The sequence below is a fragment of the Phalacrocorax carbo genome, chromosome 14, assembly GCF_963921805.1.
Source record: "Phalacrocorax carbo chromosome 14, bPhaCar2.1, whole genome shotgun sequence".
Taxonomy (NCBI): Eukaryota; Metazoa; Chordata; class Aves; order Suliformes; family Phalacrocoracidae; genus Phalacrocorax; species Phalacrocorax carbo.
The window spans coordinates 10,655,985-10,676,536 of NC_087526.1; the positions used below are offsets into that span (position 1 = coordinate 10,655,985).

The following is a 20,552-nucleotide window of genomic DNA, read 5'->3' on the forward strand; positions in this document are numbered from 1 at the left end:
GGTTCTCATACATTTTCATATATTATATACATGCAATTTTCTTGTTCTGCCATTCTGCCCTACCAGTGTCGCATGGAAGCAAAGACTGCTTGCTGGATTTCTAGAGAGAGACGACTTAAACACAACTGTAGTATTACAATTAGCATTAACTCATTTAGTGCTATGGCATTGTTACAATTGAATCAGACCCTACTCATTTTACAGAGATCACAGTTTTATATAAAACATGTTTAGAATTAGAAGAGTTCAGAATCAGAGTTTTCCAAAGCAGCAGTTAAAAATCGGGCAAAATATCAGCAATTCCCTTGTCAAAGCCTGTCCATTGCAAGCTTAAATTTAGAGACGTAAGTCATTTTCCATTTGGATCAAAATCTCTAACATTACCAAAATGCCTTCAGACAAAGGGAAAAACTGACTGGTTTTGACAGAATGAAACATTTACTGTACACACTATCAGTTTCTGACACGTGATCTCTATCAAGTAGATGCTAGGCTTAACGCCAGCTTTTGAACTTCTACAAGTAATACTCAGAAAAACATTCAAAACAGATGAATCTGCTGCATTTTCTACAGCTATTATTAGCAATTGATGTTCACCCCCAGTATTTCCAATTTAGCCTTTGCATTCTGTACGTGAATTGAAAGTATTCATCAATTCAGTAGGTATGGAGATTGGCTTTTAAGAAAACTGCTTATTTGAAGAAGCAAACGCAAGTGCCAAGTTGCAGGGCAAAAATATTTTTTTAATTAGAATTGCACAGCTGAAAAAACATTCTAACTATTCTTTTTATATTTGCCTATTTAAAAAGCAAGCCTCTCAATTAAAAGCAAGTCTCTCAATTAAGACCTGCATTCAATCTAAAATTTTTTGAATGATCTAATCGTAGTTTTGTTTCCCCTGTTCTACTTCGGGCAACTGTTCATCTTCGGAAATCAGATGTGACCTAGTTCATGCTCACGTGCCTTAAACAGCACTATCATTAATCATCCCACCAGACATTTAGCCTATCAGCCTGTTCACTTCATCTGCCATTGCCTAGCACTTGAATAATCACAAATTATTAGGAAGCACAAAAGTTTATCAACAGCTGGAAATGGCAAATCCTTGAAAAGAAGAGTCCTGATGCTTCTGAGTATTCCTACACAGCTCGGTCATTTTTTACCTCTGTGGAAGTACTGGGGAAGAGTGAAATACAATTGTTTCTGTAATCATATGAAGTCTCCTGGCAGATACTGCAAACTTCCAACAAAGCTAACCTCTTCTTGGGTGGACACAACAAAAAATACCATTTAGGGCCAAACTGACCAAGTGAGGCATAAAGATCTCAGAAGTGAAAATGCTTGAACACTAAATACAATCAGATCAACTTCCAAATTTACTGAATATCCTGGCCATGAACAGAAAGAGCCTCTTTGATTCTGACTTCTAAAAAGCAAACCTTTCGCTTTTATGAACAACACAAAACTAGGTATGCAATTCAGTGCTGCAGTTTCAAGAATCTTTTATGTTAGTGTCTAGACAACAATCTTTTGTTCTGCATTTGCAAGACACAATTTGTTACACAATTAACAAATTAGTTTCTAATATTAACCTTGGAAAAACTCCAATCTCTCAAGAATTCCATAGCACAAATACCAAGAAAACAACACAAAATAATGCTTAATGAAATATTTTGGTTCCAGTCTCTATGATGCTTCAAATACAGGTTTTAGTATTAGTAGCAGAGTTACATGTGGACAAATTAATAGAGAAATAACCCTTGCCAGTGGTGCTCTGGGTCCAGAGCAGATGAGCTGCGATACAAGCCACCCAAAACATGCTCAGAGTAATTTCTGTCCCTCTTCCTAGATATTCAAAGCCAGTTCTTCTACAAAACATACCATCCCACACTACCAAGCCTCTAGTACTGGATAGAAGCACTGATTACCCTTGTAAAAAAAAAAAAAAAAATCATGTCATAAATTGTGTGGCCTGCTGTCATGAATTTGCAGCCAGTTGAAATACACATTTCCAAGGGCACAAATATTTGAGGGAATAGTATTGTTATTACAAAACAACAACAAAGATAAACAGTAATGAGAAGCAGCTTAAATAACTTAGCTAAATGTTTAGATTCAATCACAGCCTCCTGTAAAACAACCAGAAATTATGCTGTATCTGTGGATTTTTTTACCTTTTGAGTGCTCTTAACTTAGAAAACAGGACTAGACGACAGACAAAACTCACCCTGTAGAAGTGATGAAGAGTGTGACCTGCTAGTATGCTTTAAACACAAGCCAGTTTTAACTGTAAAATAAAGTAGCCAACCATAAAAGGATGTTGGTACAAGACAACAGCTCAGCAATGTAATGCAAAGCACAAAATAGCTTCCTGTTTCTGTAAACACTTGCTTTTTCTACACGAGTAGCATAGCTGAGGAGCATGTAAAAGAAGTATGTTTGCTTACTAAAAAAAACATTCTTAATGAATAGACCACTGCTACTGCCTGCTCAACTCAGCCATCCGCCTACCTGTGCAACTAATATGGTCCATGAGCAAATCCAAATTGCCTACCATGACACTTGAGTGTACGAGCCAAGAATCATAACACACACGGGGTTCCAGGTACTTCAAAGAAAGCTACATCCATGCTTAGAGCTAAACCCAAAATTCACTGACCTGACAGACGGCGAATCTGGTATTGGGCGTAGCTAATCTCAAGATAGAAGAAAAATATCTGCATTCATTTTGAAATGAAAATACATAAAAGTATATGTTTAAAATTAGCCATTCCTAATATTCCTAGTTGCTTGAACAGTGCAGGTGAGCACACCTGCCTTTAATATCTAGAAAAAAAAACATAAATACAGGTTTGAAACTCTCAATCGCACACTTACGTTTCACACTAAAACTGCACACTTCTTTGGTGATATTTTTAAGTCAACGATCTCTGAGACGCCAAATAGTATTTGTTGAACAAAACTAATTTTTCCACATTTTGCCATAAATCTCCTGTATATACAAATACAGAGTCAGCTAAATCTTCCTCTCACATGAGTAGAATAATTTAAAGATTATTTGTGACCTAAATTTCTTCTCGTAGAGCCTATGCCAATTTGCCCGAGAAAAGAATCAAAGGAGTAGTGGTCATTAGAGCTGCAAGAGAGAAAAGAACCCAGAAGAGTGTACACATCTGTGACATCTCAATATGAATGGAGACAATAGATGCCTTATACAGCTATAATGGAGGGTGTGGGGGAGGCAGGCTAGCAAGCCCTTTTTGTTTGTGCCACCACGATGTGAATAATTCTGTAAAATGCAATTAGGAAGCATTATGTGCCATAACTAAATTAGTCTTATTTCTTGCTGGATTTCTTAGCTGAATTCAGTTTTTAGAAGAATCAGGCAGAAGTCATGAAACAGACTCAAACGCAGAGAAACAGGAAAAGAAAACATGAGTCTCTGCAGAAGTAGAAGAAAAAGTAACCAGCTAGGTATGCTGGGCATATTTTATAAAAGCAATCAAACAAAAGGGCAAATCCATGGAACAAATAAAGCCTTGCGTTTCTATGGACCTCAAAAAGCATTATTGCCTGGCCATCAGAGAAAACAGATTAGAACCTTAGAGAAATATGTAAGTAAAGAGAGCAGAAAATGAAGACGACCAAATTCTTACTAGAACTCACCAGATGTTCATAGATGAAAACATAGAAGACTTTCTAGATTTAATTCCACATTTGACAGAGTATTTAGGGGTTCTTTGTAAGACAACCAAAGTACTACTTAAAATTGAATTAATCAGCTTTGAATACATCTACTCTACATTCAAAAGGCCCTTCTAATCTTAAGCTTCATTTTTAATATTTTTTTTTTTACTAGAAATGCGTATTGGCACACTAAAAAGACTGAGCAAGCAAGACAATCACTGCAAATTCCCTGCTATTTAAAACCTAGAAGTCTTGAGTTTCACTATAGGAATCAAGTGAAGATTTAATTTTCAAAACTACTTAGAATTGTGCCAAAACACTTTTCCACATTAAACAAAGACATACAGACTGCATGACACGTTTATCATAAAATTTCTAGCACATTACAATATTGTATTTATTTCTACACATCATTTGTAGCTCCAGTTCAAACTCTTAAAACCAAGCATCTTTCGTAGTATTAACGTGGAAGAAAAAGGAAAAGGAAGTCAGCACATTGATCAGTTACTGACTGTGGACACAAATCAAAGAAATTCTCAAAGATACTATTATTCTCCTGTAAAGTTAGTTGTGCTTAAAAAAAATATGCAGCTTAGAAGCAGTGTGGAATATTAATTTACACATCTCTAGTGATATGTGATGACTTCACCACTCACCCCCATCCCTCAAGATGGAAAAGTGATTACACTGTCACTGTATGACTGTATCGTGATGACAACAGTGAGAGAGGCAGAGAAACAAAAAAGATGCAGGCTCTCAAGTGAATTCTGGATAATAGCTGCTACACCTACACGCTTTTGGAACACAGAACAAAAACATCAAAAAAAGTACCTTTATGGCTCGATCAGAAAGTTAAGGGGGATACCACAGGGAAGAGGTTAGCATTTAAAAAGTGGAAAGCTTGTCTACATGGGAAGAACTGAAACACCCATAGAAGACGGTAAATTGAATGTAAACAGGAAATACAGGACTAAAAAAAGAACTAGAAGAGTGCCTTGCGCTGAACTCCAATTGATAATAAAAAGATATTTAAACAACACATCAGAAGCAGGAAGCCAGCTAGGGAGACAGTGGACCTCTTCATGGCAAAAGCATAAAATGGGCACTCAGAGAGGATAAAGCCATAGCTCTGAAAATCTCTTCATGTTGGCTTTCACCTCTGAAGATACTGGAGAGATCTCCACTTCCAGCATTTCTTTGCAGCAAACTGGTTGGAGAAGCAAAATGAATTTTAAGGAATTACAGAGGAAAAATTAAACCAAACAGACACACGAGGTCTGTTAGGTCACCACGATATCCTTCACTCAAGAAGGGGTTCAAATGTCAGTCTTCAGAACTGCTGGCCAAACTGCACAATGGGTTGTTAGAAGGGGCTACTGTATCAGAGGGCTGGCAGGTGACCAGGGTAGCTTCTACTGTACGTGAATGAATCCAGAAGGACTCCCTGGAGCTATGAACCAATGAATTGGACATTCATGCCTTGACTGACTTCCATCCATAGTAAGATGATAGAAGCTATACTAAAGAATAATACCACTGAGCAGACGGATAAACAAAGTCTGCAGAAGAAGAGCCAACATGGCATGACTTCTGAATAGGGAAGGCTTATCTGAGGAAAAAAAGAAAGTTGCACAGAATTATTGCGTGACCTCTATGATCCTCAGACTGAACTAATATTTCTTGGCATTTTACATTTGTTAAAACTTGTAAGAATATTTTTTTTTTTAATATTTGAATTGCTTTAGTGCAGCAGCAAAAACATATTTACCCATATAACCTCAGTAAAATGCACAGGGAACTTATATAGAGACCGCTTTGCCAGTATGAAACATGATTTTACTAAGGTTTGTTGACAGACCTTTACCAGGAAGCTTCCCTAGTAATAGAATAAGCCTAAGAAACACTAGTGGGATAAACATGGCACTATCATTTCGAACATCTAATATTTTGTAAAAGTGAAAGCTTCAACCGCTTATGAGCCAGAGGCCAATGAAAGAGGATTGAAGAGAGTTCAGTGAAACTCTGAATTGCAATTTAGGTTTTTGGTGGTGGTTTTGGTTTGGTTTGGGAGGGTTTTTGTTTGGGGTGGGTTGGTTTTTTGTGTGTGTGTGTGTATGTTTTGGCGGGTTTTTTCCCCCTTTACAACCATGTATAATTAAAACTCATGTTTCTTATTTAAAAAAAAAAGATGGCTTCTAGATGTAAGCTCCTTGCTTCTCCATTTTCTTCAGTTAGATTTTAAGGTAGACTGTTGATATTTTCAAATTTTCTTTTACAGTGCTGGGGAATGGAATCTGGTTTTCTTTTTAAATGGAAAACAAGATGCTTTGCTAGTTGTGTCACTGTCACCGTTGGAGTTAGAAGAGAAAGAGCAAATATAACGAGTTTTGAAAAAAACCTGGAAATGCGGCAGCCTGCAACAAACATATACAAATGTGAAGAAAAAGCAATGGTGTTTTCCTTCCTATATTAACTGAGAAGTATTTTAATAAGAAAAAATATTAAAAACTACAATATTACCTGTGACTTCCAATTGTCAAAACTGCCTCAGGAAAAAAAAGTATTACAATTATTTAGGTCATGAACAAACAAAAATAAGCAAATTAACCTAGGGGAAAAAAAGTATTTTAGAGAATGAACAATGACAAGCACTTGACCATCGGTGCATTGTGAGAATCTATGCATGGAAAGGATCTGTAAAACTCAAAACCACAGGCTTGTTTACATGGGAAGACTTACTACCATTATTATACCAATAAACCACCATATCTACTTACACCTACCTCAGAACAAAGTAAGTGGACTTTAAAAAAACCTTAATATTAGATAAGTTACTTAGAGCAAAAGTTCAGCCAGGAATGTTAAGCCACAAGTCTAAAAATAGTGGCATAGTAACATTGATCCATTTTACCATGTAGGCAAGCACAATAATTGGTTCATTAAGTATGTAAGTTCCATAAGTAGGGAATGATAACACAGTTTGGCCAACATATTCAAAACTTACCTGTGTGCTAATCACCTCCTCCTTTTCTAGACTGATTGTAACTGAATGAACATTTATCTGTGAAATATTTGAAAGTAGAAAAGCTACCTAAGATTAATCAATCAACCCATGAAAGCATACACTAACTACCTTACCCATACTGCAGTATACTTTTAAGGCTTTCACTCATTTACAATAGTAAAATGAGTCTTGCACACCACCACTGCAGCACCAGTACCGCACAAAATTATAATTTCATTACAGCATGCTAATTTCTCCATGCTCCCTACTATAATATGCTGTTCAATATCAGTGACCAGCACTGGTAAAAATAAAGCTATTCATCCATTTTTATTATAACAAAATGCTTTTTAAAACAAAGGATTTACATCCTTAATCATTCTTAGCATCTACAATTTTACATAATGATGCCTACAGCTACTTCACAAGGAAAAGAACAAACAAAGCAACAAAAACTTTACAGGCAGAAATAGGCTCCCCTCCAACACATACCTTACCATATATTTAAGCTTGTATAAAATTAAGAAAGCATGCCAAAATCTAACTCAGAAAGAAAGCTTCTCACTTTTAAGATCTTTATGAGGTTGCCCCTCCATCAGTTCCACTTTGGCAATCTATGTGTTACAACTGTGAAATAAAGACTGTTGTTCTAGACTGGGGCTAGCCAAAAAAGGACAGACATGCTTCAAGTCACTGCAACAAAATATCTTATTTACTACCTTCAAAACAAATAAACAAACCCAAAAACGAAACAACAAAAAAAACCCACAAAAAATCCCAAAGCATCACCACCACCAAGATCACAGTGTGTCATTGCAAAGAGAAAACAAAGTAACCCAACAAAGTAATCCAAAATATCTCAAGAAATGTCACATAAGAGCAGTTTTCCTCAGTAAAGATGTGCCTATATATATAAAAAATTCATTTTCTTGAGCACATGCACATGGACAGATCCATGGAAGAAAGACTTTACAGGATAAAAGTATACGAACATGGTCTGACAAGAGAAAAAGTTAACATTTATAAGAGATCCATTTGCTCATCATTCTACCAGTACTCCATAAACAGCAAACAAATTTTGAGGGGTACCGCTACAGAGAAGAATAGAACTTCTGAATTACCTGCAATACACAGATATTCACAAGTAATTAAAACTAATCATCCTGGCACAACTACACTGACTTTTTATTCCTGTTTATAAAATGATAATTTTCTGCTATTCATACAGCTTATTGTGTCTGCAAAGCCAAATCTTACTAGGCATCAGTTTAGGGTTCTCATGAACCTAAACAAAAGACTAAAGTCAGCCAGCTTTTTTTTAAGGACAGTAGTTAAAATCTATGGATTATTTCAACACCAACAAGCTCAACAGAGAGAGATTTTTCTACTGTCTTGTTACCTGTATGACTTTTAATACCTGGTTATGCATTAGTAATATCTTGAAATGGTCCAACAAAAGTAACTCCGCATTTTAAATTCAGCAAAGAAATGGGGAGGATTTGAGAGTTGCTACAATTATGACCACAATTTTGGCTAAGGTCAATCCAAAACACCACAGGAAATACAGTGAATCCATTCTGCCTCTCAGGAGCGTTTGAGACCAACTAATGTTTAAAACCCTGTTGCTTCTAAACTGGAGCAAAGAAATCCCATCTTGAATCTCCAATTTTTAACAAACTGGTCCAGCGAAGTCTGAATTCCAGGCTGGCTTCAGACCTTAATTTGACTTTAGCAATTTGGATATTATTTGAAGATGAAAGAAAATTATTTCTGAGGTCATCTGAAATTACTTCCATGTAGAAGTGAGAAAGTAAAAGTATTTGGTATGAATGTTAATAATGTTTGTATGAAGTAGTTAGTAAGAACACTAGTAAGGAGAAAGAAATGTACCTTACACCACTGATCAACAACTGAAGTGTTGACTATCACGGTCATACTCATCCATTTTATCTTTAGGAGTCACCTACAGTTTCGAGTTACGTGGCATCAGACCACTGTGATCTGTTTAGCACTACGATGAGTTACTGAAGTAACAGGAAACTGAGAGTCTAAAAATAGACCAGCAAACTATGTAGACTAGCAGAAAAATTGTCAAATATGAAAATAATAATTTCTTCCACACAATTCTCTAAGAGGATTATTATGCAAGAGTAATTACATATAGAGTTTTGAACATTTCAAAACAAACACGTAGTTCTTTATGACCTTTAAAGCAAGTAGAACAAGTTTTTCACTATTTGGCCAATGCACACAAACTATTTACAAAGGTATCAAAATGGCTACCAGACAATTTGTTCATCGCTGAAAAAACTTTTTTCTTTTTCGGAGAGAAGCTTTAGCACTTTATTCTAATGATAAATAGCATTTTTACTCCATTTAATTTCATGGTATCTGGAAAATGTATGCTTCCAAAAGACTATCAGACATTCAAAACAATCCCATGTACTGAAAGTCTGGTCTAAAGTTCACTAAACATTTAATAGGGAAAAAGTATTTCTAAGCTTTAAACATTACTCTTACTGTTTTACATTATAGTGCCAGGTTACAAAATGTTAACGTTGTGACTAAATTTGATAAAGGAAAATCATTATGGGTTTACAGTCTGGATTCTCATCTTAATGAGAGTTAACATCTTTAGAACAAAATGTTCAAAGCTGCAAGACATATGCTGAACATGTGTATACATGTAAAGCTTTGAAAGCTGCTTAAAAGTGTGAGAATGAGTAAAGCTCATGTTACCCTTGATAAATGTCAGCTGTCAGGCATTGCAGTGTAATACACACTATTTTTCCACAAACTAGAGCCCAGAAAAATGCAATTTTTACTTCACCAGCTGAATATAATGCATTATACATGGCAACATCTACCCAAGGTCAAAAGTTTAGTGTTTTCAAATTTTAACTTCCCAAGCAGAGTACTGTTACACAGGCATTATCACCACACTGAAACTAACGGAAGTATTTCAAAAAATCTCTGGTAAAGTTACATATAATGCTTTAATATACACATTCCAACAAAATGGACACATTCAACATCAAGTCAAAAAGAACCTGAAAGAGGAGAAAGTTATCCTTATATCCACCACCAATGCTGTATTTTTTACAGTCCAATTTTACTTGACCAACATTTTCTGCTGTAGTAAATCACTCATCATAACTTTCTAATTGTATCTTGCCAAATGAGCCCAACAAACCGTGCAAAGTCTTGGAACACTAGCTGTACAATAAAAGGGTGGGGTAGGGATCAGAATGGTAGAACTTTCCATTAAGAAGTGTTACTTCTTAATGTGATATAAATACATCAATCATCCCTATCTACAGTGCAGTCCACTTAAAAAAAGCTGTTCATTCCCCAGCTCCCCCGTTTGAAACCACATATAATTTAACATTCTCTTTATATGAAAAATAATTACTATGCTACCTTTATCATGCCAAATGGTGAAATGTACTTTAAAAATTTCCCTGTGATTACCATGTTAACAGGCAGGTGACTTGTTCCGCAGCTAAGTCTGAATGAAGCACTATGACAATCTTCCGTGATTTTTTACTAAAAGTATTAGCCAGTTATCCTGCACAGGGTAAAAGCTCAGTGTGTTGAAAGATCATGAAATACACATTGTCATATCAATGCCTTTCCCTCTCTGTGTTTGAGGAATAAGTATTTTGATCCATTGAAATTTAAAATACTTCTACTGGGATTTTCAGAAGCACTTAGCATTGGTCTAAGCCTGTTTCTGTTAATTCAATGAGAATTCTATCACCAACTCCAGTAGAAATACTGAGGCTGAAATTAGTATTTCTTTCAAAATTTTACCTTCAGCAGGGGAAAAAATAAAAATCTTTTACCTGAATATCTTTATTAACTTCAAATAGAAAGGTACAGTACGTGTTCTGTCCTATCAGGAGACTTAGAGCACCCAAATTTTATGTAGAACTATTTTGCAAGTGATTTATAAACACAGATATGCACTGTACACAAAGCCAAGAAAAACAGATAAAATAACTCCATTTGCTCAACAGACACCTTTAAAGAATATTCTGGTAATACTATCTATATTAAACCTGGTATCTGAATTGAAACAACGCGTATTTAAAATTATTTCAGTCTACTTGGTGTTTTCTAAGAATGTCAATAACCTACAATGTTTATATTTTTTAATTTAGAAAAGACACACTTTTTTACACACTAACTGTCCATTACTTATAGTTACGATAAGTAATCTAAATGGTCTTTCATCAGCTATATTGAACACCAGTGTTGCAAAACCAGAACAATAACTGCTGAAAGCAGTGGCAACTTACCTCTAGGCCTACTACAAAAATGGCATTATTTGTAGCAATATCAACATCCAAATAACATCCTTTGACTGCAAAAGTTATTATAAGCACTAATCAAAGCAAACTATTGAGTTTCAGCAGTATGGAAAAACTCTTCAGACCTTTTATGGCATGAGAAAGAATACAAAGTATGAAAAAGTCCCCTTGCACATTTAATTTACAGTATTCACTGCATCTGCTCTGAAACCAACACTGGTGATGTGAAATGAGAGCTGAACAATCAAGGCAGAAAATGTAATGAAAATGTTGTATCCTAAAATAAGTTGCCTATTCATACCAGCAAGAAGATGTATAGTTCTGAAGAGTAGCATTTCTATGTTCTGTTTCGAAATAAATATCTAACATTACATACGTCTTAATGCTATAATCCTCATACTGGCATTTCAAAATAAGTACTTTCAAAGAGATAGATTAGTAAGTATATCCCATATTAGTGTGGCAGACATATAAAAAAGGAATGATACTAAGAATGACAAAACAAACTGTCAAACTAAGGGCCACAGTGTACCTACTACCAACCAGGGAAAATATCCTGCGAAATGGAAAGCAGTTCACTCAAGTTAGCTGTAACTGGTGAAGTCTTAAGTTTTAAAGCATAACAGAAGACATACAATGTTTCACTGATGAATTCTAGAATGTTTTCTTAGTCTTTAAATTATTTCCTTCTATTCTCATAACTTTTAGAAAGATTGCTAGATTCTTTCATTCATTCTAAAGCGAAATCTGTCACACTTAAAACCAAAGTGAAGTTTAGTTCAGATGAGAGGTAAACTGCATCCAGCTGTCATGGAAGAGGTAAATGCCACTTATCTATGAAGGGTAGCACTGCCTCAGATTACAAGAGCCACAAATCCTGCAATTTTGCAGTAAACACCAGTTATTTTTACTGCTATACACATCTTTCCTAGGTCTAGATGTTCTTTAAAATTCAAGGATCTGTGCAGAACTCTGGATGATGAGTGGGGATTTCTTAATATCTTTGGGCAAGTGAAAGGGTTACCACTTACTGCCCTGCCATTACTGCATGGGCAGCTACTCATGGACAAATTGCTCATTACTAGCCACTAAGATGTCACACATCACAGTGGAGCATTTTAAGCAAAATGAAACTGGTATCTTAAAACATCATTCTGCAAACTGCAGTGGTTCAGGATTGACAAATAACTGTCACACAGTACAAGCAGGGCAGAAGTTCTTCAGTTTCTCATCAGAGCATCTAAGACACGACTGAAAAATTGTCTTAGGTCTGCTAGTTTATAGGACTGAAAAAAATCTTTAAAACATCTTTAAAAAAGGCAGGTTTTTAAATGATTGCACTTCAGAGACACACTGCATTAAGTTTCCTAAAAGCAAGGACTAATTTTGCTTTACAGCTCAGCAACTCAATATTTTCCTAACTTTTTGAGCCAATGAATGACTAGCAGACTTCAAAGTTTCTCAGAAGCTACCCTGAAACTTCATAAAACCATTAACAGAAGGACACTATGAAGACAGCATGAATGGTCTACTATGTATAACAGTGCCATTAAACAGTATTAATCTTGCTCTGACAGAGTGTAAAGGCAAGCAACTAAGAGAATTACAACTTAGAATGCTTTTACTTCTAGAAAGATCGGAAAGTTGTTCTGCATACCTGAAAAGACATAATTAATATTTATATTATGTACCCATAAAATAACAAGAAAGCAAAGAGAAGGGTTATTTCCTTCAAATAAAGAGAGCATTTCTGGCACTAATGTGCTCATTACCAATACCCGTTTGCCACAGAGGCATAGAATTCACTATGTCATATCATACCAGAGCCTCACCTTACTCAGCACTGAAAAAGGGTCAATCCACCAAAGGGAGGTTTAGCTTCCCAGGAACCAGTAGGAAACTAATACATGCCATTGAATACCCTTATAAATATAAGATCTACTAACTATAAATATTTCCCTATTCAAAAAAGACAAAATACTTTTTAGTATACTAATAACTTGCCTGATATCATGTGCCTGCTAACTGTATAAGTAAATTTTTTTAAAATCTATTTTAAATGGTTTTCCTTTTCATTTAACAGGATGCCCCCATTGTCGTCCTCATAAAACACACCAGACTCCAGACTGGTTTTATGTGTCATGCTCTGTTATTCAGCTTCTGAAAACCTCAAACATTTATTCTCTCTCCAAATAACCATTCTGCCTCTTATAGTAAGCTTAAGCAAGCTTCATATTGATCTTAGTTTTCTTTACTTTCAACTTTAGAATATTTCTAAATAAGATTCCTCTGACTGAAATCCTCAATTCCAATCCTGTCACAACAACATGAGAGCAATGCTGACACAGGACCCAGGAGAACATTATATAGGTGGTAGAGAATCAAGGTGAAAAAAACAAAAGAAATCTAAAACAAAGAGACAGAACTGCTTTTCCTACTTTAACCGTATTGTGGAGAAAAGAAAGGGAATGACAGCTTTTGAAATAACAAATCACCTAATGAATATTCTGTACAAGAAGCTGGAAAAGACAAAAAGAAGCATAATTAAAGTTATCAATATATTCAATATATATAAAAGTATTAATTCAAAGTTCCTGAAATTAGTATTACTGGAAATGTTACTATCCTCACGGGTGTTTTTCTTACGAACAGCAGTCATAGATGAATTAAAAGACTGTGACCATCACAGAGCTTGCAATTCCCCTTCCTCCTCCATTTGCATAGCCAGGATAATTCAGGTTTGCCCCTTCTATTTATAATTACATTAAATAGGCATTGAATAAAAAGCAACATTATTTCTCCTACTGTAAGACATAAGAAATGCTTCCCTCAAATAAAATAAACTTTCTGTAATTGTCTATGTTCAGTACACAGGGTCCTTCTTCCTCCCTGGGACAGACAAAGCTTAGCACTTGAAAAAAATTCAGATAGGCATCACTAATTTTTCTGTTCTCTATCACATCACAGCCCTGAGGTTTATTATGGAAGAATGTTTACAGTGGTCTGTTCTAGTGCTGGAAATGGGAATCTGTTTAAGTAGTAACATCCAAACTGAAAAATACTCATCCTGTATTTCACAGCGTCATTACGAAAAGACTACAATAGCATGTGGAGCCAGCAAGACAAAAGACATACTGGCATATCATTTTTGCTCTGGATCTATTTGTATTTGTCAGATGCTTAATTTATCAGGACCTTCCCTATTTTTATCTTGAGAACTAAAATTGTTTACTGTAAGGATTACAATAGTATTATTTTAAGGATTATTGTATCATGCTTTTAATTTACTTATCTTTAAGAAAACTATACATTTCTACTGCCACATGATAGGAGGGAGCGAACAATGGGCATCATGCAGTGATACATCATGAAGAATTTTTGATATCACAAAGTGTAAAGTTGATCCCTTTTGTTGTTTCAGCCTTTCAGATCTAGACTGCAGGAGACTATTGTAAGGAGGACTATATACCATAAATGAGTAAATGCAACAGTTAACAGAGCACTTCAGCCTATCTTCTGTTTTCCTTCCTCCATCTGTTCAGGGATGTGGTGTCTCTACTATTTAAAATTCATGTACTGCTTTGAGAAGCAGCCAGATAGGTTATACTGATTATAATCCAAAAGGACAAGTACTATATGCTCAATAAACACCAGAAGGAAAGTTTAGGGAAATCAGAGCTAATGGCAAAATAGGATTGATAAGGAAAGCTTTCCACAACAGACCAAAAAAAACATGAATGTGAATTGCAGAGAGGATTCTACATTAGCATGTGGAATTTCTTTGAGCAATCCTGTCCTGTCCTACCCCTTCACCGCAAGACCCACAAACAAACAACCTAAAACCAGTTTTAAACTGTGCTGGAAATACAGCAGGGTCTTCTAAAAAGACTGCAGAGTAAACACCCTGGTCTGCTACTTCAGGAGAAATCAGTAAGGAAAGTCACTGTTTACTGTCCCTGTGGCCTGAGAAGACCTCAGCCTACAACAGAAGCTAGGAACAACCTGGCTATTAGGGCACATCAACCCAGAAACCTTTATGAGCGACAGCTGTATAGATAATGCAACCTACAGAGATAATAAATGCATCAAGTCCTTTCAGCTACAGCAGCCAATCCCTGTACTTACCCCATTTTTCAAGAAAGTGCGGGAGGCGAAATACAACTCACAGCAGGAGGTCTGCTTCGCTGAGATCACACCACTCTGTTCTATCTGAAAAACACCACTTTCTACATACTGTTTTGTATATTTTTTAAAAAAAAGAGGACAGATTTCTTGACACCAATTCCTGAACTCTAGTGCCAGAGAAACAAGACTGTGTGTATGTACACATATGCTTAAAGGAATCAACATGTCTGCAGCTCAGAATTTTTTGCATCTGTTCATCTTGCTACATCCCGATGGCATTCAAGAGAACTTACAAAAATTATGATGCTAGTAGAGAAGGTGAGAGAATGAATACACTGGCATTTGGTTTGTTTGGCTTTGTTGGGTTTTTTTGACTGTTTTTAAGTTGCTGCTATAAAGCTGTTCCAATGCTAGAGCAAAACTGGACATTAAACTTGGCTGAAAGTCTGTTGAGAAACTCTAGATTTGATCAACGTATTTCTTAGAAAAGGTAAATCTCCATATCTTACACAGCTATTCAAAGAGAGCTTTACATTTCAGAAACCCAACCCACTAATTTTGTAGAGGACAAGAAGTTTACTCCTCACTGGAGATCTGCAACAAGGATGCAGACAGAACAGTTCTGAGATGAACCTATTGAGGAAGCAGCAGAGAAAAAGCCACTTATTGCATCCCATGATGAAACACTTGGGCTGCAGATAGTAAGTTTCAACACTAACTGAAACAGAAATAAAAGCAGAAGACAGAAACACAATGGCAATGTTTTAAAAACAAACAAAAATCGAAGTTCCAACTACTACGGGTCTACTCTTTTTCAGCATCATTTGTGCCTGCGTGACATTTAGGACCCAACTTAGCGGGAAGTGGCAAGCTTCAATACTAGATGCCAGAGTCCAGCTCACTGTACAACTCTGTGATCAAAACCAGGAGACTGAGGGGAAATTAGCCAGCAGAAATTTGAAGCACACCACAGAAGTACTGATGAGTTTTGGAGTGTAAAATAATTTTCCAAATTGAGAGGTTATGCTCTAGCATTTCCTCTAACTCATCTTTCCACCCCTCAGTAAAACGTGACAATAGGAACTGCTTACTCTAGATAACAGAAAGAAGAGATGAAAACACCTTGGTGCGAACTTTTTTTAAATTTCTCATTCACAGTTTGGAAATGGGGGGGCTGAAAATTCTAAGAGGGCAGCTCCAAAGCAGCAGATTGCAATTCCCCCCTGAAGAAACTGGGGAGATGTAACCAACCTCAACATCTACTCTGAATAAAGGCACAGAATAAAACAGTACAGAAGACCACATTTTCTTTTCATTTTGTGACTGCGCATTTAATGCTTTTTGGTTACAAAATGTATTGACGGTATCCCTGATACCCCTCTTTCTGGCCATTTTCATTAGAAGTAAAGGTTACACTAGTGGTTTTCGCATGATCAGCAGTTAGCTCTCAATAACAGTCTTCAGTAACACTCCCCCCAAAGTAGGACACTTTGAAGTTATAGGATTTACAAATCTGGTGAAATTTGTGTTTCTTTAGCTCGGGAGTCAGCTTTCATTTTTTTTGCCAGTTTCCCACCCTACTGCTGGCACATGCAATAATATTTTTAGAGATCACCACTTTCTAACACTAAAAGGCACGTAAACCCAATGTTACCACAATGCAAGCACGCAACTGATCAAGAGGAGCTTTTCAGATAGAGAAATTTAAATGACACTTCAGAAACAGAATTCACAAGTGATTCTTAGGGCCTAGCAGTTGTTACTCTCTCTTCTTTCCTTTAGAAGAACATTTATTCCATTTCACTGTGATAAGCAGTATCATTTGCAGCTTCAGTGCAGCTCCACTGTGAAGGCAGACGAACTGCCACAAAACGGACAATGAGAAGCAGACGGGACGCACACAGGCACAGGGAGGATAGAACAAAGAATCACAGGGAGTGGGGAAAAATAAACTATATAATAGCTGCTGCTTGGGAACACTAGCTGGAACGAACAGGGAGGCCACCAACTATCATTACAAGCGCATGTTTCTTTTGCAGTTGCAAGGAGAACTGCACACAAGAGGGGGCAGGGGATCTGCTATTAATCATACTATATTCATTGTTCCCTTGATGCTGCTGGCAGTGCTTCAGGAGACTCCCTCAATTCCCAGACAAAACTGCAGTGAGAACAGCAGCACTCCAAAAACAGCCCACACCGAGCCTTCAGCCTTGTCCTACTATGTTAACGCTGCCGTAAACTAAACACTTCTTAACCACTCCGCTGCTTATTGAACTGAATTTTTTTTAAAATCCAAATCACAGCAGTTGAGAGTCCCACCCCACCCCAATCTCTCTCTCATTAGGAAAACCAACACGCTGCATAAATCTGATGAAACTATTTGCAAGAACAAGCCACTAGAGAGGTGAAAACATCAGCCTCAAGTAGTCAGGAATCAAGTTTCTTTGTTGAGGAAGAGTTCTGAATGTTATCTCTAAGTCAGGTGCTGAGTGACTCCTTGATTAAGTGGCACTTAACGTTCAGTAAGCTTAATGTCCCAGCAAGAACAGCAGGCCGATACCTGTGCCTGGGAGCAGGGGAGGGAGAAAATGGCAGCTGATGCAGCAAAGTAACCAAGTCAGCCATTCTTTTGTCAGTGAAGACAGACGTGTCTAAGGGGAAAGAAACGTGGATTAACTGAATCTCGTATTCATACTTCATTGAAAACGTAATGCTACTTTAATTTGTCTGGTTTGGCAAAGCTACAGGGGAAAGGTGACTGTTCTCGACCACAGATATTTTTTTGTTGTGACAAACTCTGCACAGTGTGAGAGTGACAGACGCTCCAGTTCGGTCCAGAATGCGTTAGAGGCGGCCTCCCTAAATAAAAACTCATAGCCTTGGCTTCCATGGGCCCCTGACACTCTTCAAGTTGCCAGTGAAGTTCAGCTGGCACCGCTTGTCTCCCAGACTGAACAAATATATTCTTTTGTTTAAGGAAGATACAGAGGAGTAGAACAGCTACAGTTAGGTAAATATGCATTTAACGCACCAGCCTGCGAACGAAGTAGTAAGGAGACGTTTCTACCCCGGTTTTCAGTACGGAGAAATCACTTCGCTCTCAAAAAACACCACGTTTATCAAGCAGCAGGGCTGACTGCCGCCAGCCCGCCCGATGACTCACCCTCCCTTCCCCACTTTCTAATTAGCCGCCATAGTCAGCATCAATTCGGTGGTTGTTTTTTTGTTTTTAACCACACCAAAAAAAAAAAACCCCATCTTGGAAGCCGACGAGCGGCCTCCTGCTGGCGTGCGGGCGGGGGCTTTGGAAGCCGGCTGCGGCTGGAGGCGGCGCGGCTCCCCCGTAAGCACCGGCTCGCGCGGGCGCGCCCCCGCACGCGGGCCGGCACGGCCCAGGGAGCGCGCTCAGGGAGGGGGGCCGAGCCGCGGGCGCCGGCAGGGGAAGGCGTTCCACCAGCGCGGCCGCGGGGTCAAAAGTTTACCGTGGTTTCAATTTCACCTTTCCGCAGCCAATGAGCGCGCGGCGGCCCCAGCGCGCGGCGGGGGCAGCGCCGCCCTTAACCCCTTGCGGCCCGCGGCGCCCCTCGGGGCAGCGGCCCCGGGAGCGGCGCGAAGCCCCGCAGCAGCGAGGCAGAAGTTACGGGCTGCAGAAGGGGGGGGGTCCCCTCGCCCCCCGTTTTAGTTGAAAACCGGGCCAGCAAGCTAAGGGGTAGGGCCGAGAGCCGGCGCTATCACAGCAGCGGGGCTGCAAGCGGCAGCGGCGAGGCTGTGCTGGCAAACAGGAAAGACTGACCTTGCGAAAGGGGAGGGCGGGACAAGCCCGGCACAGAATTGTCGGAAAGGGTGCCGAACGCGCGGCCAGAGCGGAGCTGCGGGGATTTACTTTGGTTCTTGTCAAACGAGGACTCGTCCTTGCCCTGGCGTGAGGCCGGGCAGCCCAGGGAGCCCGGCCGCGCCCTGCCCGGGCCCCACAGCGGCCCCGGCAATACTCGGCTCAGGGTGTTGACCGCAAAACAAGCCATCCCCCTATCTACTCCCAGAGGATGGGCATTGAGGTTGTGGTTCTTGGGTACAGAAATCTTCAGCTTTTCAGTCTTGCACGGGAAAACAAGCAATACCTAGCCCTAGAAATAGAAAATGGTCTGGATGTGAGACATTTTTAATATAGTGTCTTGCTTTAGCACAGAAAAAGAAGGTGCATCTTAGTCTCCACTCCTTTCACGATTACAGAACTAGGGGAAGAACATAGAACTGGCTTCTTGTTCCACTGTATGCCTCCGTTCTGTATCAGTGGTTCAGGTTATATCATCTCCTAATCAGTAGTTCTGATTTAAAATTTTAATGGAGAGAATTACATCTGGACTCAAAATACCATCACTAGCAAATGTAGTTTCACCTCAGGGACTACTGACTTAGTGATTCAGTACACTGTGGAGTATCCCAAAATCCATGCTCAGACCAGTTTTATTCTCTAAGAGATTGACAAAAATGCTGAAGACAGCAAATACTGAATGACACAATCTGTGATTGTGCTTTGGCATCCACTTGATCTGGGAAGTGAGTATCAACCACACTTGAACACGGAGAGCAACAAACTTATCACATCTTTATTGGCCTTGCACACCACAAGGAAAGAGGACTTTAAGTGAAGATTTGGATGAAGAGTTCTCAATTTGGTGCAATAACAGACAATATAACATGAGGCAGCATGAAGAGAAGTGTATAAAGCACATAGTTAAGGCAAATTCAGACGCAAAGTAACCTAAGAACGTTCAACACAGCAGAAAGGGGTGGGGTTACACAGACACTGACGTGAGCGAGTGGCAACTCTGACTCAATACCAAGTAGAATGGCAAGTCACAACATACATTTGCCAGGTAAACAACATCGAATTAAACCATTCCAAAACAGGCAGCAGTCAAGTCAGAAAAACTTGAGAACATGTATGTTAGCATACTCAGATCTCCACCACAGTGCACAATTACGAGAGTCAATATAATTGTGAAGAGGTAAAATGACTAAATATGCCAGACGTGCAGAAGAACTTTATGCTGAAGATGCCAGTTAAATAAAGTAGAACTCAGTTTTCAAAACCCTGAAACCAACCAGATGGTAAATAGTTCAAGATAATGCACATGACAACCTACAGGAAAAAACATCAGTCAGGTGGCAGCTATTACTAATTCTCCAGAAAAATGCAGTCTGAAAATTGGTAAAATTATCTTACACAGAATCTTAAAGGGATTCACAGCACTTTGTAATGATGAAAGGCATTCTGGTCTCAGCCCTCTGTGTAGGTACCCAGGGAGGATAGACGGATATCTTACAAACAGCTATGCCAGCTGAAAATACTGCCAACAATCTCCTTTTTGTTAGTTCAATTCACAAAAGTTTTGGGCAAGAAGATAATCATGCAAAGCTCT

The 20,552-nt window shown here is 38.3% G+C and overlaps 1 protein-coding gene across 5 annotated transcripts in view; it reads right to left on the minus strand.

Annotated features, from left to right (window-relative positions):
* NCOA3 (nuclear receptor coactivator 3) overlaps positions 1-20,552 on the minus strand; it is an 88,091-nt gene that overhangs the window by 39,688 nt on the left and 27,851 nt on the right. The gene's annotated exons all lie outside the window — the stretch shown is intronic.